The sequence below is a fragment of the Pipistrellus hanaki genome (genome assembly GCF_964339955.1).
Source record: "Pipistrellus hanaki genome assembly, chromosome: 18".
NCBI classification, from domain to species: domain Eukaryota; kingdom Metazoa; phylum Chordata; class Mammalia; order Chiroptera; family Vespertilionidae; genus Pipistrellus; species Pipistrellus hanaki.
Window position 1 is genome coordinate 22883110 of NC_140520.1, and position 7928 is coordinate 22891037.

General features: G+C 41.9%; 1 pseudogene across 1 annotated transcript; it reads right to left on the reverse strand.

Moving 5' to 3' along the window:
* Positions 1–2136: 2136 nt before the first annotated feature.
* LOC311613053 (lysine--tRNA ligase-like) lies at positions 2137–5138 on the reverse strand (annotated as a pseudogene). The gene is made up of 2 exons: positions 5084–5138; positions 2137–3153 (listed from the first exon to the last, which is right to left on the reverse strand). The product of its transcript is annotated as a lysine--tRNA ligase-like (transcript).
* Positions 5139–7928: the final 2790 nt, after the last annotated feature.

Consider the following 7928-nt stretch of genomic DNA (forward strand, 5'->3'; position numbering starts at 1 on the left):
TTACTTCTGTGATAGTAAGTAATATGAGTAAATTATTTGTTTCCACCAACTTTGTATCACTCCAATTTGGAAGATGGCCTTACCCTTCCTCTATATATAACCCCAACCCCACATTCCATTTGCTAGCTATGTACTATTGTACCTTGTCAGATATTTATTAAGAGTCACAACTTGTCCTGAAATTTCACCTATATGCCTGCTTTGTCTGTGGGTTGACTCTGAAATTTAAAAATGAATAAATAGTGTCTATATTTGTATAACAATGTAAATAGAGTTTACTGCTTGGCCAAGCAGTATATTAGGTTACTTTTCACTTTCTATAGTAGGGGTGTCGAACTCAATCAGAGAAGGGGCCAAAATCTAAAATCCAGCCTAAATCGCAGGCCGAATGGTTTACTGAACAGTCATAAACTGACAATGTCATAAACTGACAGCGGAGTGCAGTGATGACAGCGCGGTGCGGGCCACATTGCAAGGCCTGGCGGGCTGGATTTGGCCCGCCGGCCTTGTGTTTGACACATGTGTTCTATAGGTTCAATACCAGGTTTCTTGAACTGTTTTAGAGACTGTTCCCAGCATAAAGTCAAATAGATTTTCCTTTTTTCTACTTTGTCATTTGCCTAAATCGACATAAATTTGCTTCTTATTGCAACCCATTTTTCTTTTTTCTTTTTCTTTTTTTTTAGAGACAAACAGTTTGTTTGGTTTTAGGGAGTATAAACAGAATTCTTGATTCCTTTTCTCTCTTTTCTGGTGATAGTCAAATGGACAGTATATACAAGTGTCATCGGTGGGGAGTCCCCACTTGTGGCTGGTGAAAGTGGGATTCTTGGGGTGCTACGGGAATAACAATTACCCAAGGTCCCCATGGGAGAGTGAGATATCCAGGGAAGCTTTATTTCTGTGGAATTAAATCCCAGAGTCTCCAAGGTCCCATCTTCCTTCATCCTAACATGGAAAAAGTCCCATTTTTGTCGGCATCAGGGCTAAAATTAAAGCCAGTGCCCACGTTTTCCACTCTCTATTTGCACAGTCCAGTCCAGCATCAGGCTTGTGTCCCCAGCTGCAGTCCATTGCATGGCAGGTCCGTTTGGCTTCTAGGGCCATTTGGCTATGGAAGGAGCATGGGCAGGTTCAAGGAAGCAGGAGCGAAGCAAGAGGAACAAGAGGAAGAGAACTTGTTTGTCTTGGGATTATGGATTCCCACATTTTTGCATGCTTGCATTGGCTCCACCCCTCTGGCCAAGTATCCTTTTCCCAGGTTAGACTGACTGACAAGCACCTTCCCTGTGTCACCCCAGCTTCATTGTGCATGCGCCCATCTTCCCTTTGTTGGACCCTTCCTGAAGTGATTTGCCGGGAGTGGACCAGTAGTTCCCTGAGGAGTGTAAAGTTGCAGCTTCCTGGTGAAGTGGCCGGGATATCTGTGCTTATAATGCCTGGCCTCCCCTTTCCTCCTTCCCTATTATTAATAATTAATATTAACGAAGCAGCTTGCTATGACAGTAAAACAAGGATTCCCTCGCAGTCCTTGACTTTTGCAGAAGTGCAAAGATGCGTGAGTTATGTGACTTGCAATGATTATTTACTAGAAAGAAATGCCAGCTGTGTGCTTACCAGTGCATCAATAGTTGCTACATTTTCCTTCTAGTTTTCCAGTTTAGTGGCAGAAAACAGGAGTACTTTCTTGATGCTGTTGTAGTCTGTGAGAAACATGATGATTAGGTCCGTTAATGCTCATGCCCCAGCCTATAGTTCAGGGCACTGCAGAAGTTTTCATCTATAAACATGGCCTCATTATTACCAGTGGCCTTGGCCTTGGTCTATTCTTCAGAAAGCTGCCACTGCCACATGGGATGATTCAGCATTGCATATGTCCTTCTTCATGACAAACAGCTCAAAGTGCTTACTAGGAGCCTCTGTAGAGCAGTGGTATTTGACCAGAGGATTCATTATCTCTGAGATTGATGCATGTCACTTCCAGAAGCTCCCCAACAAGCTTATTGAGGAAGCTGGCTGTGGCCTGGTGGAGAGAAGTCAAGAGCTTTTCCATGAAGTTACTTTCTGGCAGCTTCTTCCCCGGGGCTTTCTGAAACTCCTGTCTATTGCTGATTCTTTGGAGGATGGGGTGAAGGCTTAGTCTTCCAGGCCATCTGGCTGGTAAGTGACCTTGTAACTGCCTGGAATGTGCTTCATTGTCTCTGAGATCATCTTCATGATTTCCATGAGCTCCTCGTAGACTGTGTAAGACCATGTAGAACGCATAGGGGGTGAACTCAGGATTGTGGGTCAAATCATTTCCTTCACAATAGAACTGGCACCCAAATTCATAAACCTCGCGAGTGCCACCAAGAACCAGCATCCTCCAGTGGAATTCTGGAGCAAATCTCACATATAAATTCAGGCCCAGCTCATTGTGTAGGTGGTAAAAGGTGTGGCCACAGCTCCTTCTGGGATGATGCTCATCATGGAAGGTCCAATCTCTAGGAATCCTGACTCATCCAAGGAACTTAATATATGTGATGATCTTGGAGCAGATGATTAATTTCTGCCTCACTAAGTCATTCAGGATCAAGTCCAAGGATCTCTGACAATATTGTGTTTCTTTGTCTTTAAGGCCAAAGTGAAGATGAGGTAACATATGCAAGCAAGGAGACAGCAGTGTGACCTTATAGGGAATGATGTTCAGCTCACTCTTCTTGGTTTTCCCAGGATTCCTCTGAACTTTCAATTAAGTCTCCTAATGCAGTTAGTTATTGATATGAATACATTTTTCTTCTGATTTGTAATTCCTGGAATTGTGCATGATTTGCAACTTGATTCCAAGTCATAGGAGATGAATTTTCCCCAAAAAAAGCTCTTTAGTATGGCTCTCACCTGCCACCAGGTGGTCCCCAGGCTGCAGAAGGCTGTATTCTTGAATGAAGTGAATGAGTAACATACCTACATGGAGCTTGTGTGATGTGGGTCTTTCCCATTGACCTTTAGTTGGTGGACTACTTGGCTGCAGACATCATTGGTTTTGGTTTGGGTCCATGCTTTCCTCCTCAGCACCCACATCGTCATTAGTGGAAGCAGCAGCACTGGCCTGGCTTAGTTCTTTCTCACGGAGCTCCTTTTGCTTGGCCTCCTTCTCTGCTACTTTCTTCTCAGCTTCCAGATGTCAGAAGTGCCAGCTGTGTGCTTCCCTTTGGCTCATTTTTGCTCAGTTTCAGCTTGCCATGGACCCCATCCATCTCCGCCTCCTGCACCACAGCCATCTCTCCAGAGGGCTAGGCATGAAAGGGTATCACAGTTTTCTTATAGTTTTTGTTTTTCCTGGAGTCCTGTTTTTGTACCCCTTTTATTTGGTAGAAGAGGGGGCATTTCAGCATATTACTATATCCTCAATTATTATCAGTGTTAATTACACCTTTTATTCCATTGAGACTTCCCTCCCGGTCCTGTATGGCCTCTTACTCCAGCCTGGACTGAGGTTTTCTAGATCTGCTATAAATAACATCCTGAAAATTGCCATCATTGTTTGATTTGGTTGAATTTACTGTTTCTTGGCTCCTGTATTTTTATTTTATTTTATTTTATTTATTTATTCTTATTCCAGTTGTGCTGGAGTACCTCCTCCAGTGATGAAGGCAAGTTGCTTATAAACGGCATTTCAAAAAATGCTTTCATGCTTTAATCTTCTCTCATTATTGATCACGTAGAGAGTTTTAGAATGAAAAGCACTTTCTTTAGCGTCTTTAAAGCACTCCACCTTTTGTTGTCTAGCATCCAGCGTAATTCTTTACAAGTCTGATGACATTCTGTGATTCTCCTTTCTTCACAGGTGAACTGTGGCATCTCTCTGAAAGCTTTGGGGATTATTATTTATTTTTACTTTTATTTTTTTAGTATTGGGTGGTTTTAGGCAGTTGTATTCAGGTGTAGGTATTTTTAAAATTCATTGTGTTGAACACTGTACCTAGTTTTCAGTTCCAGGAATTTCTCTTCTCTTCGTGATATATTTTTTTCTTATCTCTCATTTTCCCTGAGGGTCCGATTAATAGGATAATGGCTTTCTTGGATCGTTCTTCTAATGTCTCATTTTTAAAATTTTACATATTTCTATCTCTTTGACTCATTTTACATTTTGAGTGATCTTTTTCAACTTTAATTTTCAATCCTTCAGTTGAATGTCTAGTTTCGGTAGTCCCTCTTTTTGTCTCTGAGAGCTCTTTGTTCTTCTCTGATTGCCTCGTTTTATAGGCCATCTGTGGCCACTACAGACGTGCACCCCTCAAACCTCCCTGCAAGAACCTGCTTGAAGGAGTGCGGGTAACTGACAGGTGACCACCTTTGAATCACAACAACATCCAGCCCCAGCCCTCACCCCCTGGAGGCGCCCAGGCAGTGACTGAGCTTGGTGGGCCGATAGAGCCTGGTCATTCTGCCAGTTGTGACACCCCCATGGCTGGCTGAGACTTTATCAGACTTCACGGCAGTCTGAAGTCCTTATTTCCATCTCCTCTCCTTTCGAAGCTGTTAGACCTGTATCACAGACTGAAGACTCTGCCTTTTCCTGTTCCCACTGCCCTTTATCTTTCATAGGCATTCCCTCCCCCCATCTCCTGTACTTCTTACTTTATCTTGGCCTTTGCTTCCCAGCTAGGAATAACAGAGCATTTCATCTTTGCTTTATGAATTTACTCTCTTCTCTGACCTCTCTGGACATAGTTAATTATTTGCATAACACCTAACATCTAACTGATGACATTTTAGCTGTTGTTATAGTGACTAGTAGACTTAAGTCACATTGCAGTAACCTGAAATTAACTAGAAACAAAGGATATCAACATATCAAAAAAAAAAAAAAAAAGCATCAGGAAAGGGGGCTAGGCTGTACCCCAATGCATGTCCAGAGAAGGCAGAATTTTTAATAATTGTAAGAGATGAAATAATATTGAAATAGCAATGAAAGCATGATTCTGTTCCATCTGTTACTGCATAACATTTTCAGATGTTCTGGTTAGATGTACAACTACCTCATTTAAATAATCTGTGGCAGGCATTGTGCAATGCCTGGCACTTTTAGTGGTCGTAGTACTTGTCCAAGTCTTGTCTTGCCACTGGATTTTAGGGTCGCTGAGGGCAGGGATCATGTCTTCACTTCGGTGCCTGGTAGGACTGACAATGATAATAGCTGCTGTTTCAGGTCTGATAACTATGTAGCAGTTTGGGTGACAAACACCTTATCTCCACTGTTTTGTTTAATGCAAGCAAAGGATCCCATTTTACAAATGGAAACATGAAATCTCAGAGAGGGTATGTGAGTGGCCCAAGTTCCCACAGTTAGAAGGAGATTCACATCTGCCTGCATCTGCCTGCCCCCAGGACCTGTGCTCAGTCACATCCACATACAGCCTCTGCCTGTGCCTGACACATAGAGGACAGCAGTAGCTTGAGTGACATATACCAATAGGTAAGAAAAAGCTATTAATGCCATGTCATAGTATGTATGCTGCGGACTTGTGATGGGGAAGGAATGGCTATGCAGGTCTAAGGAGGCTGCATTTATAATGAAACCATCTTTCCGGAAGGGAGCATAGCGTTTATCAATATCAAATCTTATTTCATGTGAAGCTTCCTGACCCCATGGAACTCTAATAATAAGCCACTTTTTAATCTTTGAAAAACAAATGCTGATTATGAGGCAAAAGCGAGCAAGTTTTTTATTTCCCCCTGAAGGGCCTCTGAGGGGAAGGGAGGTGCTGTGTTAACATGTGCATGCTTGCTCTCTTATAGAAAACCATCCATCTATCGGAGCTGCTGCTTCTCAGGCCCCAGGAAAAGTGATTAAACAAACCATTGGCCACTCCTGCAGCAGCTCAGGAGTCCATTTTCTTTCTATGAAAGAAAAGGTTTTTGGGAAAAAGAAAATGTCATTGATCTACTATCAGGAGAAATAAGTTTATACAATCAATATACACAGGAGATTTGGTGGCATCTTCTGTGATCTCTTTCTCCCCTCTATTGAGAAACATGAACTTTCATAACAACACATGTCATCCTTTTTGTTCTTGGAATTCCTTTGCCCATCGCACATGGGTCATTGGGGATTGCTGTCATCACAGCTACCACTTGGCCTTCAGCAGTGGTATTGGGATTTAGAAGGTTAGGATTTACCCAGGACTTGAATGTGTGACTCCTCTTCCTCTTCTTAGGACGGTATAATTGTTTAGAGGCAAAATTCTATTAGTTTTTCCTCCTAATCTTCTCTACCGCCAGCCTATAATGCCATAACACACATATTCATTCACCTCCCTAACTCATCCCTTTGGAAGTCACCAGAGGTTAGTAGTCATAACCCCCAAATATACAGTGGTGATCCCACTGTATATTTGGGGGTTATCTTTTTAAAAATATATATTTTATTGATTTTTTTTTTTACAGAGAGGAAGAGAGAGGGATAGAGAGTTAGAAACATTGATGAGAGCAAATCATCTATCAGCTGCCTCTTGCACACCCCCTACTGGGGATGTGCCCACAACCAAGGTACATGCCCTTGACCAGAATTGAACCTGGGACCTTGCGGTCCGCAGGCCGACGTTCTATCCACTGAGCCAAACCGGTTTCAGCAATCCCAATCTTTTGAACTGAGCTGTGACATGGACCAAAATCTCATATGCAAAGGATGTTTGTAAACTAAAGCTGGCTAGTGCCCAGGTACCTTTCAGTTGATGGCCAATCTAAGGGTCTGTGGACAACTTATAAACTTAGACTCTCTTGCCTGGACAGTGTGGCTCAGTGGTGCAGATGGGTATGAGGAAATTCCCCCCCCCCCCATTTTTATTGAATTTATTTGGGTGACTTTGGCTAACAAAATTAAATAGGTTTCAAATGTACAATTCTATAATATATCATCTGTATATTGTATTGTGTTCACCATCCAAAGTCAAATCTCCTTCTATCACCATTTATCCTCCTTTTACCTTCTTCTACCTCCCCACACTCCCCTTCCCTCTGGTATCTGGTATACTGTTGTTTCTGTCTATGAATTTCCCCCCCTTTCATCTCTTTTTCATCCAGTCACCAACTCCCCTCACCTCTGACAGCTGGCAGTATGTATTTAGCCTCTATGATTCTATTTTTATTTTGTTTATTAGTTTATTTTGTTCATTTGATTCCACATACAAGTGAAATCATACGGTACTTGTCTTTCTTTGACTGTTTCTTTAACTTAATGTTCTCCAGGTCTATCCATACTGTTACAAAAGTTAAGATTTTCTTCTTCTTCTTCTTTTTTTTTTTTTTTTTACAGCTGAGTAGTATTCCATTGTGTAAATATACCACAGTCTTGTTGCTTCACATAAGTCCCACTCCTGGCTTTAGGATCCTAGCTGCAGCCCTGTCTCTTATCTTCAGGACTAATGTGTATATTTGTTTACCATTTGAATTTTGATTGTATTTAAACTTGAGTGTGAATTCCACCTTAGCTTTGTCTCTAGGAAGCCACCCCAGACAAAACACACTTGGCTGTCTCCACTGGAACACCAACTCTGACTATTTATCTCCTAAATAGGGGGAGGGATTGGCCAGTAGGAAGTTAAGATAATGCATATTTTATGCAGAAGATATATTTATTGGCATGGTAAAAGAGTTGGCATCTGGGCATGATTTCCGATGAAAGAAGTATAGAATTTATAAAGGAGCCATTTGACTTTCTAATGTGACATGAAAAGTATGGTTTCTTGTAAAGGCATTTTACAAGAAAACCAGAATGGCACATGTCCAGGCTGATGTAAAGACAACTCCATCAACAGCTGCTAGAGCTGCTCCACGCAGCATTCCAGGATTGCTTGATTTGGAAAAAGATATGATAAAAAAAATGTTTATCTGAAAGAGGAAGGATGAGCGAGTCACACAGCAATGGTGCTTGGGGTTTTGAGGAC